At 41.8% G+C, this 10,552-nt stretch overlaps 1 protein-coding gene across 1 annotated transcript in view; it reads right to left on the reverse strand.

The window, feature by feature from the left end:
* The window catches only part of MIPOL1 (mirror-image polydactyly 1), a 304,969-nt gene extending 294,645 nt beyond the window's left edge, over positions 1–10,324 (reverse strand). Inside the window, exon 1 of the mRNA XM_056133809.1 lies at positions 10,211–10,324. The gene's annotated coding sequence lies outside the window, so the exon portion shown is untranslated. The remainder of the gene's footprint in view (positions 1–10,210) is intronic.
* Positions 10,325–10,552: the final 228 nt, after the last annotated feature.

Below are 10,552 nucleotides of genomic sequence, written 5' to 3' on the forward strand. Positions count from 1 at the left end.
GTACTGTGTAAGGTTCCCTGAGCACAGCCTGGAGTGATCCTCGAACACAGTCAAGAATAAGACTTGACCACTGGTGGGTATGGCCCCAGAACCTAAAACACTAAAATAAAATAAATAAAATGCATGAGTAGAAGAAGAAAAACCTCTCCAATCTGTGAGAATTTCCTGAGTTTGAATATTCAAGTGGAAGATACAGATTAGCTTGTTTCACAAGCAGCTGACTCAGGTAAAAAACATGCAAATTTATTTATGTATGTATTATATGACATAGAAGCCTTCACAAGGAAATGCAGACCCAAAGAAACAGTTGGGCTGGAATATTTCTATACTAGAAATGAGGAAGAGTGGCAAGTCTGAAAAACCACAATAAGAAAAAGAGATATGAGTGTAGAGTAAGCAACGAGGGGACATTTAGAACACCTGTTTGTTCTAATTCTTTTGGAAATCCCTCCTTACTCCTCTAAAAAGATGTTCCTTCCCTCCAAGTATGGACAGAATACACACACATGAGATCTTATGATCTGTTTCAAGGGTGAAAAGGGATATCAGAGAATTCTTCCCATACTGTTTTCAAATTCCTTCAGCTTTAAAATATTCCAGTTTGTCAAAGTTCCATAGCCTAAAGGAGTAATTCATCAACACAAAACCAAAATATCCTACAAATTATCCTTCCCTTGTTGTGTACATTGTTTAGGATAATAGAACACAGCAAAAAAAAAAAAACCGTCAAGTGCTAATCAAAAAGAAAGCAGGAGTAGTGTTATTAATGCCAAAGTAAAATAAGAACTATTACCAAAATTAAAGATTAATCTTTATCCAACATTAAAGGGATAAATTCATGAAGAAGACATAAACAAACCTAAATATGTTAGTACTTACCATATTGTCAAATTCCATAAGTCCATGAGGCAAACAAAAACTGACAGAAAAATCATCAGGTAGATCCAACTGTCTTTGGAACATTCAACACACTGCTCTCACTAGTCAGTAATAAGTATTCTGAAGATCCGCAATGGTATAGAAAAACAGCTATCACTGACCAAGTTAACCTAATTGACCACTGTAAAGAAGTTCACTAAGTTGAACGAGAAATAAATAATAGATATCTTGAAAATCTCATAAACACCTCTAAGTCATCCATGGTTTAAAGCAAGAGTATAGGAAAATCCTAAAATTTTTTTAGCACTGTAGCACTGTCCTCCCGTTGTTCATAGATTTGCTACAGTGGGCCCAGTAATGTCTCCATTGTGAGACTTGTTGTTACTGTTTGGCATATCGAATATGTCATGGGTATTTTTAATTATATAAAAATGGAAAAGAAAGTACAGGAGTTAAGGTAGCTTGCCTTGCATATGACTGATCCCAGTTCAATCCCCTACACCACATATGGTCCCCCAAGCCATGCCAGGTGTAAGAGGTCCCTGAGCTCAGAGTAGGAGTAAGCCCTGAGTCAATTCAGATATGGCCCAAACAACCCCCTGCCCAAAACAAAAATAACAAAAAACAATTCTATGGACACTTTAATCCCAAGAAGCCTGACCTAAGTACAGGAAAAAAAAATTAGATATCACAGACTGCACATGTAACACACACACACACACACACACAGGCACACATACACACAAAACCACTCAACATTTTAAATATATGAAAACATTGTTTATCTACTTCACAGACTACATAATTCAAAACAATGTACCAAAAATTATTTAGGCTTTTCTCTAGCCATGAAAATTCTCATATATAGTTTTTACCATTATGTGTGTAAAATTTAACAACAATGTTTTAAAGTTAAATAATTTACATAAAGCATTTACATATCTCATATATATATACACACACACACACTGGCTTTTGGGGTCACACTCAGCGATGCACCAGGGTTACTTCTGGCTTTGCACTCAGGAATTACTCCTGGCAGTGCTCAGGGGACCATATGGGATGCTGGGGATCAAATCTGGGCTGGCCGCGTGCAAAACAAATGCCCTACCCATTGCACTATCGCCCCAGCCACATCATTTATATATTTTTAAAAAATGTTTCACTGAAAGTTTTACCAGAAATTGTTCCACAGTAGTAAAATCCCAATAAAAAGATGTGAGGATAGAAAGTGGAAAGAATTCCACAGAAAACAAAACAGGATTTAAAACAGAGTTCAAATAGAATGACCCCCTTCCTTGTCTAGTAGTTTCCAAAATTTATAAATCAAAAAATATTAAGAACAAGTCTCAAAATGATAATATACTAATGAAACCATACCCACAAAGAACTGCAGATAGACTACAAGTCTATAGATATCTCAATTATCAAACATTATAAAATCTAAACTTAAAACTTTCAACACATACAAATCAGAGGTACTACACCCAACTACCAAAATCACTTCTACTGCAGATCTGCCTCATTGGATGCCAGTTTTATGAAACCTAAAACCAAAGCAACTTTCAAAGTAATCATCTCTCTCTTTTTAATAAAAAAAATAGTTGTAACACATGGGGGATCCAGAAATGGGGGGGTAGTTACTCAAGAGATAGCTAGATAATGCCAGGTCCACAGATGCTAGGGAGTCATCACGACAATACCCTGGGGAGTTCAGTGGTTCCTGGGCTTAACTCAAGGACAGGCACATGCTTGACCTATAGATAGAGGCCTATTCTCTACCACCTGAGTGCTCCATCTTGACCTTGTAAGCATCTCTTTATATTGCTGGTTTGGAGAGAAAGAAATACCTCAAAATTAAGGCATAATGTTCCAGTACCATGCTGTTTTAATTACTGCTTTGTAGTAAAGTTTGAGGTTCGGGAGGTTAATTCCTCCCATTTTCTTTTTCCCAGTAATTGCTTTAGCTATTTGTGGGGTCTTATTGTTCCATATAAATTTCAGGAGGGTTTGCTCCATTTCTTTGAAGAATGTCATGGGTATCCTAATAGGGATCGCACTGAATTTGGTTCTTTGGGAAGTATTGCCATTTTGATAATATTAATTCTCCCAATCCATGAACAGGGGATATTTTTCCATTTTCTCGCGTCCTCTTTTATTTCAAGAAGCAGCATTTTGTAGTTTTCTTTGTACAGGTCCTTTACTTCCTTAGTTAAACTAATTCCTAGGTAGTTGATTTTCTGGCATACAATTGTGAATGGGATTGTTTTCTTCATGTCATTTTCTTCTCTCTCACTATTTGCATATAGGAAAGCCATGGCCTTTTGGGTATTGATATTATAGCCTGAAACTTTACTATATAAGTCTAACCTCCACAAGAAGAAAACACCCAACCCCATCAAAAAGTGGGGCAACGAAATGAACAGAGACTTTCTCAAAGAAGAAATACAAATGGCTAAAAGGCACATGAGAAAATGCTCTACATCACTAATCATCAGGGAGATGCAGATCAAAACAACAATGAGATACCATCTCACACCACAGAGACTGGCCCACATCCAAAAGAACAAAGGCAACCGGTGTTGGTGCGGATGTGGCGAGAAAGGGACCCTCCTTCACTGCTGGTGGGAATGCCAACTGGTTCAAACCTTTTGGAAAACAGTATGGACGATTATCAAAAAACTAGAATTTGATCTCCCATTTGACCCAGCAATACCACTCCTGGTAATATACCCCGGAGAGGCAAAAAAGTATAGTCGAAGTGACATCTGCACTTGTTTGTTCACTGCAGCACTGTTTACAATAGCTAGAATATGGAAAAATCCTGAGTGCCGGAGAACAGATGGCTAGTTAAAGAAACTTTGGTACATCTACACAATGGAGTACTATGTAGCTGTTAGAAAAGACAAAGTCATGAAATTTACTTACAAGTGGCACTACATGGAAAATGTTATGCTAAGCGAAATGAGTCAGAAAGAGAGGGACAGATATAGAAAGACTGCATTCATCTGGGTAACATAAAGTAACAAAATAAGAGGCTAACACCCAAGAATGGCTGTGATAAATACCAGGTTGTTCACTCCATGGCTTAGAGGCCACCCACACACTCTAGGGGGTAAAGGCAGTTCAGATAGAGAAGAGAGCACCAAATAAAGGGTGCTGGGAAGATCCGCCCAGGATGGGAGATGCATGCTGAAAGTAGTCTGTAGACGGAACATGAATACCACCCAAAGTCTCTTCTGCAGACCACAGCACCCAAAAGGAGAGATAGAACAAAAGGGAGTGCCCAGCCACAGAGGCAGGGTGGGATGGGGGATGGGGAGGTGGGAGGGAAACTGGGACTGGTGGGGGTGAAGAACGGGCACTGGTGGTGGGATGGGTACTTGATCATTGTATAACTGAAACCCAAGCACAATAACTTGTAAGTCTACAACTGTACCTCACGATGTTTCACTAATAAAAAAAAAATACTACTCTATTTAAAAACTTAAAAAAAAGTAAGGCATAATGAAAAAGAAAAATAGAATTAATGGAGTGATCCCTGTCCAGCATCCCATATGGTCCCCTAGACCTTCAGGAGTGATCCCTGAGTGCAGAGTCAGAAGCAAGCTTTGAACATCTCTGGGTGTGGCGCCAAAATGAAATCAAATGTAAGGTTTATGGAACTTGGGGCTGGAAAGATGGCACAGTAGGAGGAGGGGTGAATGTGACTGCCTTTCAAGTGGCCAACCTGGGTTCAGTGCCCAGCACCTCACAATGGTCCCCAAGCCTGCATGGAGTGATCCCTCAGCACAGGGTCAAGAGGAAGTCCTAAGAACCAGCAGGTGTGGCCCCAAAATTTAAAAAAAAAGTTTTATGAAATTGCTAAGATCAGTTTATTATTTATCTACTTCTGCATTGGCTGGAGCAATAGCACAGTGGTAGGGCATTTGCCTTCCGCGCGGCAGGCCTGGCCGAGCCAGATTCAATTTCTTCTCCCCTCTTGTGAGCCTGGCAAGCTACCGAGAGTATCTCGCCCACACAGCAAAGTGACATATTTGCTATGCCAAACACAGTAACAACAAGTCTCACAATGGAGACATTACTGGGCCCGCTCAAGCAAATCAAAGAATAACGGGAGAACAGTGACAGTGACAGTTGCATAAAAAATTACCACAAAGCCTGGCAGTTAAAAATAACATATTATGAGGGGTTGGAGAGAGTACAGTCGTGGAAGGACTTGCCTTACGTGCTGCCAACCTTGGTTCAATGCTCTGCACCCATATGGTCCTCTGAATCCCACCAGGAGTGAACCCTCAGTGAAGAGACAGAGTAAGCCCTGAGCGCTGTTGGATAGGGCCTCAAAGCAAAACTTAAAATAACAGGCACCAAAAAACTCATTTTCTGAGGATCATAACTGGAATACTTAGCTCTGTCATGGGCTCAAGGTTTCTCACAAGGTTATGAAGGCATAAGCCAGGACTAGCGCCTTCTCATGGTTCAACTGGGAAAAGATCTCTGCCCAATCTCCTTCAGCACTGGTTGCAAACCCATCAGGTCGCAGGAATAAGAATCTCAGTTCTCTACTGGCTACTGGACAAAGGTCTCCCAGTTTACAGATAAGTAATTGACCCTTTCAAAAGTTGGATTCATCAAAATGAGCAAGCAAGAGAATGCCAGGGAAAAAGTCAATCACGCAGAAGCACATAAAAAGATATTAGCCTTTCTTATCAGGGAAATGCAAATCAAAATCAAAATGAGCTTTACTAGTTTATGAAAACAGTGATTATCAAAGACAAGAAATAAGACTATGAGACTACACAGAGCAAAGGGATGCCTGTACAATGCTGGTGGAGATGTACATTGGTGCAATTACTGCCAAAAATAGTATGCCATTTCCTAAAAAATGTAATAGAAATACTTTATGATCCAGATATTCCACTTTTGGGTGCTTATCCAAAGAATGTAAAAACACTAATTCGAAAAGAAACACACACCCCTATGTTCACCGCAGCATTATTTGAAATAGCCAAAAGTTGTAAACAAACTGAAACGACAATGACACATGAGATGATAAAGAAGATGTGGCTGAATGGAAGTGGAGAGAATCATGCAGAGTAAAGAGAGCCAGGAGAAAGACAGATACAAAATGATTTCTTACAGATGAGGAATCTAAAGAAGCACAGGAAAAGGACTGAAAAATAGTCTACAGAACTAAGTTTAACAAAGGTGGAGGAGGAGAGGGGCAGGGATGGGAGGAGAGGGGCAGAGATGATCATAGGACAGTAGTAAAGGGAAGCAGACACTCTAGTGGTAGGTATGGAACATTGTATGCATGAAGCTGTCACTAACAATACAGTACATTATGGGCTGGAGCAATAGAATAACCAGTAGTATAGCAGGTAGCCCAACCTGGTTCAATCCCTGGCACCTCATATATTCTCTCAAATCTGCCATGATCACAGAACCAGGAGTAATCCTTGAGCATCACAAGGTATATCCCCCAGAACAAAACAAACAAAACAAAAGCTCCATACAACTATGTGCTATGGATATGCAATATGCAGTTCTAGAAAAAGAATCCTACCATGTACATTTCTATAATGCATTCGTGTGTGTGTGTGTGTGTGTGTGTGTGTGTGTAAGCGCACGCGTGCGCGCGTGTACACATGTGGGAGAGAGAGGAAGAAAAAGAAAGTGGAAGAGAGAATACAATCTGGATGAACCTGGAGGGTATTATACTAAATGAAATAAATTAGATTGTTTCACCTACATATGATAGAAACAAAAGAAACAAAACAAAACACTTGTAAACAACAACAAAAAAATAGTCCTATACTAAGTTCCTCCCCACACAAGTTTCTTTTCCTTTCTCTTCTACTTCCTAATAACCTTTCTACTTTCTAACTCTGAAAAAGAAAATAAAAGCCCACAAACTCTTCTGCTTTATGAATGAAATAGTGGTCTCCTGAAGGAAGGAGGAGTAGGATAGGTGAGTCAGATAAAAAAGGGATCAATTAAATGGTGATGGACAGAAGCTAAGCTTTGGTATTGATGGCGATGAGCATGATATTGTATATAAAGATGTTGATATGTAACTCTGTATACCAAAAACCCCATAATGTTACTTCAACTATGAGAAAACTCTTCACAAAGAAAAAAGAAGAGGAAGTCATAGTCTTTTATAACCTAACCACAGAAATGACATCCTACCATTTATTGTACTCTCTTAGAGGCAGCCTCTAGATCTAGTCAACCCACAAAAGAAAAGGATTATGCAAGAGTATGACAGGGTTATCTTGGAAGACTATTTCAAAGTTACAGCATAAGTTACAAAAGTAGCATACTAGAAAAAATAACAAATAAAAAACAACTGGATTCTAGTAACAGACTAATACAATCTCTCAAAGCTTTAGTGCAGGAAAGTAGGGAGGCAGGGAGGCAGGGAGGGAGGAGGGGAAGGAAAGAAAAGGAGAAGGGAAGAATCTGAGAGCTCAGTCTAAATCAGCATTTGTCATCCCAGGGTCATATGACCCTGTGGGCCTACAAAATATTCCAAGGCGGGGGAGGAGGGAAACAAGTAAAAACAGAAAAAATGGGATGACACAAGTGTAAAGTAGGAGATTAATATACTGGGTGGGAGGGGGAAGCAGTGCTGGGGACAGGGGTCCTGGGCATAGCAGGCCACTGGGACACTGTTGGAAAAAGACTGAGAAATATAGGTAAAATAAGCCCTTGGGGCATCTGTGTTTCTCTTCTATGACGTTTGGAAAAGATTACCAAAGATAGTGACACCTGGTCAAAATGTATCATTTCACAAAAGAGAGCCAAGTTCTAGGAAAGATTAACAGAAACAGGTAGTGATGGGGAAGGAAAGATAAATTGCCTTGCAGGTGGCTGACCAGGGTTCCATCTCTGGCACCACATAATCCCTTGAGGCTGCTCCACTGCCCCCCCCCCCAATTTCCACCCCCCCTTCCGCAGGCAACCCCCTCAAGCAGAAGTGATCCTGAATGTAGAGCCTGAAGAAAACTCTAAGCACAGTATAGTGTGGCCCAAAAACAAACAAAAAAAATAAAACTAAAAAAGGTGGTTAGCCACACTTACTTTGCCGTTACATCTCATGCTCCTGGCACTTAAGTAGTTTGCTTTTATTTATCCTATAATACAGCTATTTTGATAGTATGTGTATAGTGAACAGAAATGTATACGTATACTCAACAAATCCTTAAAAAAAAATTCTTCACAGAAGTCCTACTGGTTAAAAACCCAAATCTGTTGAGAACAGCATGAGAACTACCTTTTGCTATGAAACTTGCTTGAATCTTACAAATAGCAATATAGAGCAAAAATAAGATACAAAATACATACTACATCATTCCATTGATTAAAAAGTTAATAAGTAAATCATCAACACTGGAAATTGAGATAATGGCTATCTTTGGAAAAGAGTCACAACTTCATAGAGCTTTTTGAATGCAAGTAATAAAGTTACTTAAGGTAAATACAAAAATACTTGGTTATGTGGACTTTGTGCCAATCCAGTGAGTTGTGCACCTTTTTTTTTTTACCTGGCATTACTGGGAACCAACCAGAACTAAATACATGCAAGGCATAACAATTACCACCAACTCTGGTCAGTGAAGGTGGCACAGTGGATTCATGCATTTTTATGAATGTCTATTTGTACTTCAAAAACACACTAAGTGGGGCTGGAGCAATAGCACAGCAGGTAAGGCATTTGCCTAGCGTGCAGCGGACCTAGGTTCGATTCCCAGCAACCTATATGGTCCCCAGAGAACCGCCAGGAGTAATCCCTGAGTGCATGAACCAGGAGTAACTCCTGTGCATAGCCGGGTGTGACCCAAAAAGCAAAACAAACACACACACACACACACACACACACACACTAAGGGCCACAAAGATAGTACTTTGGCCGGGTGCTCCCCTTGCAACAGCACACCCAGGTTCCATCTGTGGCACCACATATAGTCTCCTGAATAACACCAGGAGTGATCCCAGAGCACAGAGCCAGGAATTAAGGCCTGAGCACCTTGGGTGTGGCCTAAAAACCAAACATATAAACGAATACAAGGTCTATGAACTTCATGCCTTTGTAAATTGTGTACATCAACCCTTGACTTTTCTGGTTTTCCATAATTACCTTTTAGCCATAAACTGTCAGCTCCTTCTAACTTATAAAAAGGAAAATCAGCATTTTTAATTTTCATTTTCTTGGTATACTATTACATGGACTACCTAAATAATTACAAAGCCATCTTTTTTAGGTTAGTTCTACTGTAGCTCCCAAGAAAAACACTTGAAATGCTGGTGACCCTGTTTGTGAGCCATTTAGAAAAAAAACAAAAGCTCCCCCTAAAAGGAAGTTTTGTTTGACCATTTGTTTTGCCAGACCTTTGTCTTTTATTATCTGCTTTAACCTGCAGAAGATGGTCAAGGGAACTTCTCAAAAGGCCAGTTCTTCACAAGGGACTGCCCTGCCACAGAGGCAGGGTGAGATGGGAGGGATGGGGGTGGGAGGGATATTACCCATGGTGGTGGAAAATGGGCACTGGTGGAGGGATGGGTATTTGATCATTGTATAATCGAAACCCAAGCACAAAAAATTGTAAATCTACAACTGTACCTCATGGTGTTTCACTAAAAATTTAAAAAAAAATTTAAAAAAATTTAAAAAAAAAAAGGCCAGTTCTTGAGGAAAGCTGTTTCTGCCATCCTACATAGGAACAGAACTCTAGTGTTGGATGTATCCAGTTCTTTCCATCCACTAACAGTTTCAAGTACTTAACTACAAACCCTGCTGGCTTGACCTCATCTCCCACTTCCAATCTGGATCCACAAAAAACTTACACCCCACCCCCGCCCCAATTCTAACAGTATCTATCTACAGAACTTCTCAAGGAGACTAAAGAAGCACCGCGCGAAAATTTACAAGTCAGAGAACCAACTATAAAAGGTCTCCACGCTTCTCGGGGGCACAAAGTCTGCAGCAAAATGAGCCAGGACCTGAACCCTCAAAAAACTCACCGCCTCTTAGGGGTTTTAAAAAAAGGAAAAGAAAAAAAAGACTAAAACCTACACTCGAATAAATACGAAGCTGCGGAGCTGCTTCCTGGGAAACTGGGGAGATACAAAACTCCTGCTGAGACACAGGATCGGAGGACCCCACGACGCTGACCTTCGAGTGGATCCCATCAACCCCCCGGCCGCACGGTGCCGAGCGCGGCCCCTCGTACTTCTCCAAGGACGCAGCGGCCGGAAATGCCAAGGCTGGTGCAAGCCCACCCCCAAGGCTCCCCGGCGCCCCCCGCCTCCCAGCCTCCGGGTTTACCTGACTCGCGCCCGGCACCGCCCGGGGAGTCTCCCAGCTCACTAGCCCCGAGTTTCTCGGGCCCGCAGCGAAGCCACAGCACCAGCCAATCGCCTCTCGCTCAGAACCTCCCGGGATTCGCCTAAGCCCCGGAGGAGCGCGCTCCCGCAAACGGCGGGGCGGGGCGCGACGACCGGGGAACCTGCCGCACGCGGCGCGCGGGCCCACGGGGCCAAGGCAGGAGGAGCACGGGCGGGCGGCGCGCACCGGGCATGCGCGTGCCGCGCGGCGGGCTCGCGGGGCGGGGCTTTGGGTCACGGGCGCGCGCACGCGCGCCGCGGCTCTACTTGCCGCCGGAGGAGA

Source organism: Sorex fumeus, unplaced genomic scaffold, assembly GCF_029834395.1.
Source record: "Sorex fumeus unplaced genomic scaffold, SorFum_2.1 ptg000098l, whole genome shotgun sequence".
NCBI classification, from domain to species: Eukaryota; Metazoa; Chordata; class Mammalia; order Eulipotyphla; family Soricidae; genus Sorex; species Sorex fumeus.